Source organism: Microcaecilia unicolor, chromosome 12, assembly GCF_901765095.1.
Source record: "Microcaecilia unicolor chromosome 12, aMicUni1.1, whole genome shotgun sequence".
NCBI classification, from domain to species: domain Eukaryota; kingdom Metazoa; phylum Chordata; class Amphibia; order Gymnophiona; family Siphonopidae; genus Microcaecilia; species Microcaecilia unicolor.
In genome coordinates this window covers 82,288,616-82,302,488 of record NC_044042.1, presented here as the reverse complement: position 1 = coordinate 82,302,488, position 13,873 = coordinate 82,288,616, and the positions used below count along the sequence as shown (strand labels likewise).

The following is a 13,873-nucleotide window of genomic DNA, read 5'->3' as shown; positions in this document are numbered from 1 at the left end:
ATATAGTAGAATTAGAAAAGTCACAGAGAAGGGTAGTGAAAATGATAAATGGAATGTGATGACTTCCTTATGAAGAAAGTCTAAAGAGACTAGGGCTCTTCAGCTTGGAGAAGAGAAGGCTGAGGGAAGATATGGTACAGATTGATAAAATACGGAGTGGGTTGGAACGGATTGATGTGATTTGCGTGTTTACTCTTTCCAACATACAAGGACTAGGGGGCACGCAATGAAGCAACTAAGTAATAAATTTAAAACTAAGTGGAGAAAATGTTTCTTCACTCAATGTGTAATTAAACTCTGGAATTAACTGCCAGAGAATATGGTAAAAACAGTTAGCTTAGCAGGGTTTAAAAAGGTTTAAAGTCCATAAGCCATTATTAAGATGGACTTGGGAAAATCCACTGCTTATCTCTAGGATAAGCAGCATAAAATCTGTTTTACTCTTCTGAGATCTCACCAGGTCCTTGAGATCTGGATTGGCCACTGTTGGAAACAAGATACTGGGCTCGATGGACCTTTGTTCTGTTCCGGTATAACACTTATGTTTGACAATTTCTTATTGTGTACATCTCCATGACCTAATCTGGATTGTGCGATATATCAAGATCATATCTTTAGATCATTACTACAGACTCAAAAAGTCCTATAAACTGCATAGACATCTATCTGTGATAATTGCAGGGTAGAAGAAATTATTTGAATTACAACAATCTCTCAGCCATTTTCAGCAAACAGAAAGGAAAGCACTTCCCAAAGTCCTCCTGCTTGATGTCATTAGATATTTCATCAGGAAGTCCCTACCATATTAGATCTTCTATAATGTTCTTTTCCAGACCCAGACTTTTGAGTCCTATACCTTACCTCTGTTAGTCTGGGCCACAAGCACCAAGCAGTGTCCTATTGCATCTACAGGGAAATGATATAGCAACTTTGTCTCTCACAATTTGAATGATTTTTTTGGCTTTCAAGACCACGTGTGCTATAAGCTCCTGTGAAACTATATCTATGTTCATTTGAAACTATGTCTGACAAATATCACTCTTAAAACTCAATATGTCATATCAGCCACAGATGTCTTAAGCCTTAATGACTGGAACAAAAAAAAAAAATTAACATATTTATTTATTGCATTTGTATCCCACATTTTCCCACTTATTTGCAGGCTCAATATGGCTTACATAGTACCATACAGGCAATCGCTAATACCGGTATGAGCAAATAACAGAGTGATGTTGTAGTAGAGTACAGTTCATGTGTTACACACACGTTAGGGAATCGTAAGGGGAAGAGTTATGTCATGTCCAGTACGAGCTTTGACTTCGTTGTGTTGCAGGGTTAAGGCATTTAAGTTGGATCGTTAGGGTATGCCTTTTTGAATATGTTGGTTTTTAGTAGTTCCGGAATGTTAGGTGGTTGTTTGTTGTTTTCACGGTGCTTGGTAATGTGTTCCATAGTTGTGTGCTTATTATATAGGAAAAGCTGGATGAATAGGTTGATTTGTATTTGAGTCCTTTGCAGCTTGGGTGATGGAGATTTAGGTATGTAATTTATTTTCCCACTGCAGCTCCTTGAGACTCTGGCAATTAGGGCTGAGGCTGGCACGACATATTTTTATTTTTTTTTTATTTATAGATTTTCAATTTAAGATTCATGCATAAACATAAATTTAGCAATTGTGAGAAAAAAAATATATCAATACATTTATCATTTCACTAGAAAATATCATAAACCCTTAGACCACAATAATTTTGTCCAAGATCAAGGTAAAAAAAAAAAAAAGAAGTAAAATTACATATAAGAGAAGCAGAAAGACTCGTCTAGGAGCGCAGCCGATGTATAGCATTATTCAGAGATTAATACGCCATTCTTTACTGGAAATAAATTCTAGAAGTTTCTCAGGTTCAAAGAATACATAATTCTGAGAGGCAAAAACTACAACACATCGACAGGGATATTTGAGCAGAAAGGTTCCACCTATAGTAAGGAGTCTAGATCTCAGCTGCAAAAACGCTTTTCTCCGTTTCTGCATATCCCTGGATAGGTCTGGGAAAACTTGAACCTTTGCTCCTAAGAAATCTTCATTGAGATGGCGGAAATATAATTTGAAGACATTTCTTCGATCTAGCTCGAAGGCAAATGTCACTAGCATGGTTGTTCTCTCAGTAATTAACTCAAGTGAATCTTGAAGAAATTCAGTTAAGTTATCTTGTGGAATAGACCTCCCAGCATTAATACCAGTAATATAATATATCCGAGTTATAGGTGGGAGGTTTTCCATAGGAATATGCAGTATCTCTTTCAAATATTTTTTAAACATCTCCAAAGGTGAAATTAAAGGTGATTTAGGAAAATTCAATATTCTGGCACGACATATTTTTAAAGATGTTTTTTGAGGGTGGGAGGGGGTTAGTGACCACTGGGGGAGTAACGGGAGGTCATCCCCAATTCTCTCCATGGTCATCTGGTCAGTTTGGGCACCTTTTTGTGCCTTAGTCGTAATAAAAACAGGTCCGGGTGAAAACGTCCAAGTGTTCGTCAGGGATGTCCTTCTTTTTTTGATTATGGGTCAAGGACGTCCAAGTGTTAGGCACACCCAAGTCCCATCTTTGCTATGCCTCCGACATGCCCCCTTGAACTTTGGCCGTCCCTGGGAGAAGGACGTACATCTTCCGATTTGTGTTGAAAGATGGGCATCCTTCTCTTTCGAAAATGAGCCCAGTAGTGTATCTAGATTTTCAGAAAGCTTTTGACAAAGTTCCTCATGATAGACTCCTGAGAAAATAAAAGAGAAATGAGATAGGAGGCAAGGCTCTGGTGTAGATTAGGAATTGGTTATTGGACAGAAAACAGAGGGTAGGGTTAAATGGTCATTTCTCTCAATGGAGGGTGAATAGTGGAGTGCCGCAGGGATCAGTACTGGGATCCATGCTATTTAAAATATTTATAAAGGATATGGAAATCGGAACAATGAGTGAGGTGATTAAATTTGCAGGTGACACAAAGCTATTCAAGGTTGTCAAACACATGTGGACTGTGAAAAATTGCAGAAAGACTTTAAGAAATTTTAAGACTGGGCATCCAAATGGCAGGTGAAATTTAATGTGGACAAATGCAAAGTGATGCACATTGGAAAGAATAATCTAAATCATAGTTACGATAGGGTGCACCTTGGGGGTCAGCACCTAAGAAAAAGATCTAGGTGTCATTGTAGATAATACACTGAAATCTTCTGCTCAGTGTGCAGCAGCGGTCAAAAATAGCAAACAGGATGCAAGGAATTATTAGGAAAGGGATGGTAAATAAGACTGAAAATACTATAATGCCTCTGTATCACTCCATGGTGCAACCTCACCTTGAGTATTGCCTTCAGTTCTGGTCTGCATATCTCAAAAAAGATATAGCAGAATTAGAAAAGGTTCAAAGGAGCAACCAAAATGATAAAGGGGATGGAACTCCTCTCGTATGAGGAAAGGCTAAAGAGGTTAAGGCTCTTCAGCTTAGAGAAGAGACAGATGAGGGGAGATATGATTGAGGTCTACAAATTTCTGAGTGGTGTAGAAGTGAATTGATTTTTTACTCGTTCCAAAATTACAAAGAGTAGGGGACACTCAAGGAAGTTACATGGAAATACGTTTAAGACAAATAGGAGGAAATATTTCTTCACTCAACAAATAGTTAAACTCTGGAACTCTTTGCCAGAGAATGTAGTAGCAGCGGTTAGTGTATCTGGGTTTAAAAAAGGTTTGGAAAGTTCCTGGAGGAAAAGTCCATAGTCTGCTATTGTGACAGACATAGGGAAGCTACTCCTTACCCTGGGATTGGTAGCATGGAATATTGCCACTATTTGGATTTCTGCCAGGTACTTGTGACCTGGCTTGGCCACTGTTGGAAACAGGATACTGGGCTAGACGGACCATTGGTCTGACCCAGTATGGCTATGCTTATGTTCACTAATACAGCTATCCCTGTCTTACGAGTCCATTTGGTCTCTTCTACTCAATGTCTCCTGCTTGCACTTTTAATTTGGATGCATTTGCCTGTTAGGCTGGGAATATATTGCACTATCAGTGCACTTACTCCCATGTTTGAATAGAGTGAAAATGCATCAGTTGAGGAATAATTTCTGTGTTGATAACTCACCTCCATTCTTTCATCAAAACTGACATCTGAAGAGATGCCACTTGGTACTCGGTTTATACTTTCATATCCCTATACTCCTGGGGCCACTATTGTAGAATCTACTCCATAATCTAACTTCAACAGCAGCTTTTAGATTGCAAGGGCTATACACAGTCAGCATACCTTACATACCCTGTTTCCCCAAAAGTAAGACATCCCCCCAAAATAAGACCTAGTAGAGGTGTTCCTGAATTGGTAGATATAAGGCCTCCCCCGAAAGTAAGACCTAGCAAATTTTTGTTTGAAAGCAGGGCCGCCGAGAGCCGGACAAGGCCGCCCCCCCCCACCCGAGGTCGCTGGGCCCCCCCTCCACCCACCCTCCGTCACTAACGGAACTAACCTTAAATGCCTCCTTTCACCTTCGCAGCAAGCAGCAGCAGGGCAGACCTCTCCTTCCTTCTGTGCCCCGCCCTCGCGGACGTTACATCAGGCGAGGTCAGGACACGGAAGGAAGGAGTGGCCTGCCCTGCTGCTGCGAAGGTGAAAGGAGGCGTTTAAGGTTAGTTCCGGGAGCGACGGAGGGCGGGCGGGCCAACCCCGATGTTTCCCCCAAAATAAGACAGCCCCTGAAAATAAGACCTAGTGCATTTTTGGGGGCAAAAATTAATATAAGACAGTGTCTTATTTTCGGGGAAACACGGTAGTAATAGTTGCACCCATGTGTAGCTGATTATCTCCCATTCAACCAAGGAGAAAGTGAAGTAACTTACCTATAACAGTGTTTCGCTGTGAAAATTAGGACAATTCAACCAAATGGTCCTTCCCTCTTCCTCATTCTGGCTGAAAACATTTGCAGCTTTTAAGATAGACAGACGCACAGGAAGAAATATTTGTATATGCTCAGAATGCCTTTCTGAGCTTTGTTAAGAGAGAACGTCTGAGCTGACATCAACCATGTGGGGATAAGTTGTCATGCTGTCTACAGAGAACCCCTGTTGCAGATAACTTTTTAATACACACATGAGAGCAATTTTTAAAAGCCAATTACCCAAGTAACATACCTATTTGAAAGCTGCCTGCCCTCTATATGAGTAAAAACAGATGAGTTTTGTGTAGCTGTCAGAATGATTTTGCTTTGATTGCAGCTGCTAGCTCCATCCTCCTTCACACCCTAGGCAGTGGTCTACCTAGTGGCTAAGCTAGCCCTGATGGTTGAGTCTTGCACAGAATGTGGTGGTGGTGGTGGTGGCAACAGCAGGTAAGAATGATCAGTTTCTCTCTCAAAGTATTAGTTAGATATAGGACTTTGGTTTCCTCCTTGTGCTGCTGTGAATCAGTGACACACATCCAGCCTTGGTATATTTGGCAGACTATCAACCAATACAAACATCTCTATGAACTTTCGCATTACCGGGAAAAGCGAAGTTACTTGCCTGTAGCAGGTATTCTCTGAAGTCACATGTGGGTGATATCCAGTGTGTTTTTTTTCTAGCAAAAGAGGGGACAGTACTCAAATGCTAGGCCACCCTTCAGGAGTGGGGTGATCACTAAGGGACCCACCCCATAATAGCTAGGTCCCCTGCAACCAGTCACAGAATCTATGACAAGACTGAATTGGTGTGTAGAGCCTGAGCTCTTTCATTAAAACTTGGGCTCCATGGAACAATTTTAGCAGACAATGGAAAAGGTGCCAGTACTCAGTACCCCCAAGTACCCCCTCAAAAAAAGCCCTGGTGATATCATCCATGGTGCCCTGGTATGAGTGCTGCCCAGCTTTCTATTTATTTTAGGTTTTGGCAGGCCTGAATTCGTATGCATGTGTGCCTTCCCGCCTGCCTCACATGGGACCTGCAGTTGTATAAAAACCATAGAGAATTCAACTCCTAGGGAAGTAGGAGAGTATATGAGAACATACATCCTGTTGTCCTCTAAGAACACCTGCTACATATAACTTTGCCTTCTCTGAGGACAAGCAGGACAGTATGTACTCACATGTGGGAATCTCTAGCTACCAGACTCACCGAAAACAATCAGTAGGGACTTGCAACAGCAAGACCAACCAGAACCAACACTAACATAAAAATTCCTGTTGTGAAGGTGCAACCTGGAACAGAAATGAATGGGTCTAGGACAGGGGTTCTCAACCCAGTCCTCAGGACACTCCCAAACCAGCCTGTTTTTAAAAAAGATATACACATTGAATATGCATGAGATAGATTTGCATACAATAGAGGTAGTGCATGCCAATTTATGTATGCATATTCATTGAGGGTATCTTGAAAACCTGACTGGCTAGGTGTGCCCAAGTACTGGGTTGAGAACTCCTGGTCTAGGAGGGTGGAGTTGGATCCTAGACTCCAAACTCTGCAATGTCTGACCAAACTGGTTGTTGTGTTGGGAATTCTGCTTGAGGCAGTAGTGAGATGTGAATGTGTGACCTGAAGACCATGTCACAGCTCAGCAATTCTCAATGGAAGGTGATCTTAAGTGGGCTACTGCTGCCACTATGGCTCTGACATAGTGAGCTGTGAGATGACCCTCTAAATTTAGCCCAGCCTGGGCATAAATGAAGGAGTTGCAGTCTGCTAGCCAACTGGATTAAGCAAAGTTACTCACACGTAGCAGATGTTCTCTCTGAGGACAGCAGGATATAAGCTCTCACAAGTGAGTGATGTCACCAATGGAACTCTGTTGTGCACGCTACCCAGCGTTCCTTCAGCTTCTGGAAGCTTTTGGCAAGTCCAACCACACATGTGTGCATATCTTCCTTCCTGCCCACTTGACTTGTACAGGACCGATCAGTTGAATAAAAAAACATAAAGAATAAAACTCCTAGGGAAGATGGGAGGATGTATGAGACCTTATGTCCTGCTGTCCTTTGAGAACATCTGCTACATGAGAGTAACTTTGCTTAATCCAGTTGGCTAGCAGACTGATACAGAGGACAAGCAGGATACATACATTCTTATATGTGGGAATCCTAAACTACCAGGCTGACCGAAAACAACAGTCAATAGGAACTTGCAACGGCAAGGACAAGCAGAACCAACAACACTAACCAACTGTCACATCAGGTATTCTGTTCCAGACAGTAGTGAGATGTAAACATGTGGACAGATGACCATGTTGCAGCTCTGCAGATCTCTTCAACAGAAGCTGATATCAAGTGGGCTACCGATGCAGCCATGACAAGTCCTGCAAGAGTCAGCCCAGCATGGGCATAAGTGAAGGAGAGGCAGTCTGCTAGCCAACTGGATAAGGTACATTTACTGATGGCTGTCTCTAGCCTGTTTGGGTCAAAAAGAACTAAAAGCTGGATGGACTGTCTATGTATTTTAGTCTGCTCTAGATAGAAGGCTAACTTGCAGTCCAAGGTGTGCAGTGCGCTTTCACCAGGCAGGGGCATAAGGCTTTGGGAAAAATGTTGGAAGGACAACTGACTGAAGATGGAACACTGATACCATCTTAGGAAGGAATTTAGGATGTGTGCAGAGAACTATTCTGTTATGGTGAAACTTTGTGTAAGGTAATCAGCTACCAGTACTTGCAGCTCACTGCCTCTGCAGGCTAAAGTGACTGCCACAAAAAAACAAGACCTTCCAGGTCAGGTAATTCATATTACATGAGTCCAGTGGCTCAAAATAAACTTTCATCACCTGACTGAGGATGACGTTGAGGTCCCTTGATATAGGCGGAGATTGATTAGAGGATGAACAGAGAAGGGCTTTACCATGTACAAGGTGATGGTAAGCACTAATTGCACTGAGGTGAACCCTTTCCAAATTGGTTTTCAAACCAGATTCAGAAAGGTGCAGAAGGTATTCAAGCAGTTTTACTCAGGCCGACAGGATCTAGGGCCTTGCCCTTATATCAGACGGCAAATCTATTGCATTTAAAAGTATAGCACTTCTTGGTGGAATATTTTCTGGAAGCCAGCAACATTCTGGAGACACAGTCAGGCAGCTAAAGGTCTGTAAATTCTATGCTCTCAACATCCAGGCCATGAGGGCCAGGGACTGGAGGTTGGGATGAAGAAGACACATCTCATTTTGCGTGATGAGGGTTGAAAAACACTCCAATCTCCAAGATTCTTCTGAGGACAAATCCAGAGGAAGAAAGAACCATATCTGTCTCAACCAGTAAGGTGTGATGAGGATCATGGTTCCACGATCCTGCAGTCTTCCCTACTAGAGGGGCTAGAGAATACGCATACAGAAAACCCTGGCTCCAATCAAGGAGGATGAGATCCAATGCTAGCCTGTTGTGTGATCTCAGTCTGGAGCAGTACTGAGGGGCTTTGTTGTTGAGATGAGTGGCAAAGAGATCCACTGTGGGAGTGCTCCACTCTAGAAGATCTGGCAAGCAACACCCACACTGGAGGACCACTTGTGTGGTTGCATCGCCCTGCTCAGCCTGTCTGCGACTGTTGTTCTTCCTTGCCAGATATGTTGGCCCTGAGTACCATGCCGTGGCTGGTGGCCCAGTTTCACATCCCAAATGCTTCCTGAAACAAGAGGTAGGATCCTGTAACCACCCTTGAGATATCGGTTCAAAACTCTGCTGCCCGTCTCGTCTTCCGCCAGGGTCGCTTTACTCATACTACCCCTCTTCTCAAGTTGCTTCACTGGCTCCCTATCCGTTTTCACATCCTGTTCAAACTTCTTCTACTAACCTATAAATGTACTCATTCTGCTGCTCCCCAGTATCTCTCCACACTCGTCCTTCCCTACACCCCTTCCCGTGAACTCTGCTCCATGGATAAATCCTTCTTATCTGTTCCCTTCTCCACTACTGCCAACTCCAGACTTCGCGCCTTCTGTCTCGCTGCACCCTACGCCTGGAATAAACTTCCTGAGCCCCTACGTCTTGCCCCATCCTTGTCCACCTTTAAATCTAGACTGAAAGCCCACCTCTTTAACATTGCTTTTGACTCGTAAACACTCGCCTCCACCTACCCTCCTCTCCTCCTTCCTATACACATGAATTGATTTGATTACTTTATTTTTGTCTATTAGATTGTAAGCTCTTTGAGCAGGGACTGTCTTTTTTCTATGTTTGTGCAGCGCTGCGTATGCCTTGTAGTGTTATAGAAATGCTAAATAGTAGTAGTAGTATATGGCAACTTGATTGTTTGGAATCAGAATAATTTGGTTCAACATTACTCTCTCTGAAAGCCCTTAGAGCAGAGGTTTTCAACCCAGTCCCTAGTCCAGTCAATGGAGATGTCCTAAAAACCCTGATTGGCTGGGTGTACTCCGAGGACTGGGTTGAAACCCCCTGCCTTACAGCTTTCCAAATTGCCCATAGCTCTAGGATATTGATGTGAAGTTGAGTCTCCTGAGTGGACCAGTAGTGACCTTGAGTGTGGAGCCCATCTACAAGAGCACTCCATCCCAAGCTGGATGCATCTGTGGTCAGAATTTTCCGAGAAGGGATTTGGAATGAAAGTCTCCCAGTCAATTGGTCCAAATTGTCCACTAGAGAAGGGACTGGCATAACTGGAGTGACCGAGATGACATCCTTCAGATTCCCAGTGGCCCAAGACTAGAGAGCTGCACAGGAATGGGAATTCCCATAGGTCAGTGGTTCCCAAACCTGGTCCTGGAGGCACCCCAGCCAGTCAGGGTTTCAGGATATCCACAATGTATATTCATAGAGATCTGCATGCAGTGGAGGCAGTGCATGCAAATCTCTTTCATGAATATTCATTGTTCATTGTGGATATCCTGAAAACCTGATAGACTGGGGTGCCTCCAGGACCAGGTTTGGGAACCACTGCCATAGGTATAGAAGAAGTTACCATGGGATTCCTGCAGGGATGAAAGGAGTTACTGTGTGATTCCCACAGAAATGTAGTCAAAATCTCTGGTGACTCCAGAATAAGGCTTGGAATGCACTGAGAGAGTCAATTGGAATACCAGAATGAGACTTGGAATGCCCAGAGAGGCAGCTGGAACACCAGACTGAGGTTTGGAACTCAGTTTAATAGTGAATACCATAAAAAAAAACCCATGAGAACCTGAGGGGGTTGGGAGGAAACAGAGGGCTGCAAGCAAGTAAATAATAGCATCGACTTCTATGGATACAGGTGGGGATAGAATGGATCTTAGTGAGTATGGATGGGTATAGGTTAGATTCCATTGGAGATGGGTGAAATTTCTGTCCCTGTGCAACTCTGCACCTGAAACCACTAGGAAGCCAGAGTCTATTCACAAGGAGGTGTGCCATACACTGTGGAGGCCATGTGGCCCAACAACCTCAACATCTGTCAAGCTGTGACCTGCTGGCTTTGCTGAACTTGAGTGGCAATGCAGATGAGAGTATCCGCTTGCACATAAGGCAAGTTGGCTTGAACTTGAACTGTGTCTGGCAAGGCTCCTATATACTCAAATTGCTGGTCTGGGTGTAGATGGTACTTAAGTAGTTGATTACTAACCAGAGTAGATCCAATACTCAAATAGTTCTCTACATTGATTCTTGAGCACCTTCCTTTGATGTGCTCTTGACCAGCCAGTCATCCAGATAGGGAAACACTTGCACTCCTGGTCTGTGCAGTGACGCTGCGACTACTGCTAGGCATTTTGTGAAGACTCTGGGCAACAGATACAAGAAGAAAAAACAGGACATGGTACTGGTAATGGTGTTTTCCCACCCAAAATCTGAGATAACTCCTATGACTGGAAGGTATCTGGATGTGGTTGTAAGCATCCTTTGTCCAGATAGCATAGCCAATTATTTTTCTGAATCATGGGGTGCCCAGGGAAATCCTGAACCTTTCTTTGACCACATGTTTTGTTTAGGGTCCTTAGGTCTAGGATGGGACAATATAACCCCATTTTCTTGGGCACGAGGAAGTACTTAGAACACAATCCCTTCTTTTTCTGGTGGAATGGGTTCGATCATGTGGGACTTTACATGGGAGGAAAGTTCTTCTGCAAGCAGTTCCTGATGCTGCAAGCTGAATGTTGACAATTTGCAGGAAGTTGATGCCAACTGAGGGTGTAAACCACCCAGACTATTTGCAGAAACCGCTGGCCTGAGGTTACAAGGGACCACCTTTCTTGAAAAAAACTTTAGCCTCCCCCCTACTGGTAGGTCATCTGAGATGGATACTTTTACTTTGACTATGCTCTGCTGGATCCAGTCAAAAGCTCATCCCTTGCTTAGACTGGGGGGCTGGCTGGGGCTTTGAGTCTGCTGCTACTGAGAATGGGAACATAGAAGCTGGGCCTGTTGCTGAGGACAGGAGGAATGTGTGAACTTACACCTTTGAGACTAGTAGGCACTCTTTCAACCTGTACACTCTGTACAGAGCCCTCTTTCTTTGGTACAACTTGCACCTGTACCCTAAAACTTCTGAGATGTTGAGGCCACAGGAGGAGCGGTCCGAGATGGGGTGGCAGACCTCATCAAGAAAAGGTATCAATCCTTTTCTTGATGAGGTCTGCCACCTTTCCCCCCTTGACCCCCCAAAAGGCTGTTGCCTCAGCAAGGGCCTCCCGCTAACGTTTCCTGAACTGCTGGTTCCAGGTCCAAGACATGCAGCCATCTTGAACTTTTGACCAGATATTTATTCAGGATGACCCCCCCCCTCCTCCAATCTTTTAGGGCATGAGAAAGTATTTGGAATAGAATCCCCTCCCTTCTTCTCCTTGTGGAATGGGCATGACTGCACTACCTGATGCTGCCAGCTCTTGGTGGGCAGTTTGGAGGAGGTTGATGCCAACTGAGGGTGCAACCCTCCCAGACTATTTGAAAAACCCATCAGTCTGATATTACAAGAGGCCCCCTATGGATTAAAATTCCATGTGTAAAGGGAAAAAGGATAGTGATAGGACTATACTACCATCAACCTAGCCAGGGTGAACAGACGGATGTAGAAATGTTATCAGAAATTAGGGAGGCTAACAAATTGGGCATAACAATAATAATGGGCGATTTCAATTACCCTGATATTAACTGGGTAACATCAGGGCATGCTAGGGAAGTAAAATACCTTGCCAAAATCAAGGACTTCTTTATGGAGCAGCTGGTACAGGAGCCAACAAGAGAAGGAAAAATTCTAGACTTAGTCCTTAGTGGAGCGCATGATCTGGTGCTTGGGTCGCTTGATAACAGTGATGATATCATCATCAGATTTGGTATCGGCTTTGGAGTAAGTACACACAGGAAATCCAATAAGTTAGCGAAACGCTATGATAAAATGAGAAGAATGGCTAAAAAAAAAAACAACTTAGAGGAGCAGCTGCGGTCAAAAATTTACATCAGGCATGGATGATGTACAAAAATACCATCCTGAAAGCCCTGACCAAATATATTCCGTGTATTAAAAGAGGAAGGAAGACCAAATGACATGGTTAAAAAGTGAGGTGAAGGAAGCTATTAGAGCAAAAAGAAAATCCTTCAGAAAATGGAAGAAGGAACCAACTGAAAATAATAAGAAACAGGATAAGAAATGGCAAGTCAAATACAAAGCACTGATAAGGAAGACAAAGAGGGACTTTGAAAAAAAGATTGCATTGGAAGCAAAAAAATGTAGTAAAAATTTTTTGTTAAGGTATATTAAAAGCAACAAGCCAACAAAAGAATCAGTTGGACTGCTAGATGATCAAGGGATAAAGGGGGCACTCAAGGAAGACAATGCCGTAGTGGAGAGATTAAATGAATTATTTGCTTTGGTCTTCACCGAGGAAGATTTGGGAGAGATACTGGTGCCAGAAATGGTATTCAAAGCTGAGTCAGAGACACTGAATGAAATCTCTTTAAACCTTGAGGATGTAAAGCGAAAGCTACATACCTGTAGAGGGTATTCTCCGAGGACAGCAGGCTGATTGTTCTTACTGATGGGTGATGTCCAACGGCAGCCCAGGACCGGAAAATCTTCCCTAGCAACAGAAGTTTGCTAGCCTCACGCTCCCGTGCCCACCGCGCATGCGCGGCCGTCTTCCCGCCCGAACGCGAGCGTGTTCGTCAGTCCAATTCATAGCTAACACAAGGGAAGACACAACTCTGAAGGGGAGGTGGGCAGGATTGTGAGAACAATCAGCCTGCTGTCCTCGGAGAATACCCTCTACAGGTATGTAGCTTTCGCTTTCTCTAAGGACAAGCAGGCTGTTTGTTCTCACTGATGGGGTATCCCTAGCCTCCAGGCTCACTCAAAACAATAAACATGGTCAATTGGGCCTTGCAACAGCGAGGACATAACTGAGATTGACCTAACATGTTAACAACTAACAGATAGTGCAGCCTGGAACAGAATAAAAATGGGCCTGGGGGGAGGAGTTGGATTCTAAACTCCGAACAGATTCTGTAACACCGACTGCCCAAACTGACTGTCGCGTCGGGTATCCTGCTGAAGGCAGTAATGAGATGTGAATGTGTGGACAGATGACCACGTCACAGCCTTGCAAATCTCTTCAATAGTGGCTGACTTCAAGTGGGCCACTGACGCAGCCATGGCTCTAACATTATGAGCCGTGACATGACCCTCAAGAGTCAGCCCAGCCTGGGCGTAAGTGAAGGAAATGCAATCTGCTAGCCAATTAGATATGGTGTGTTTCCCTACAGCCACACCCCTCTTGTTGGGATCAAAAGAAACAAATAATTGGGTGGACTGTCTGTGGGGGCTCGTCCGCTCCAGATAGAAGGCCAATGCTCTTTTGCAGTCCAATGTGTGCAGTTGACGCTCAGCAGGGCGGGTATGAGAACGGGGAAAGAATATTGGCAAGAAAATTGACTGGTTCAGATGGAAGTC

The 13,873-nt window shown here is 43.8% G+C and overlaps 1 protein-coding gene across 1 annotated transcript in view; it reads right to left on the bottom strand.

The window, feature by feature from the left end:
* The window catches only part of ITGA2B (integrin subunit alpha 2b), a 146,848-nt gene extending 136,227 nt beyond the window's left edge, over window positions 1-10,621 (bottom strand). Inside the window, exon 1 of the mRNA XM_030221820.1 lies at window positions 10,556-10,621. The gene's annotated coding sequence lies outside the window, so the exon portion shown is untranslated. The remainder of the gene's footprint in view (window positions 1-10,555) is intronic.
* Window positions 10,622-13,873: the final 3,252 nt, after the last annotated feature.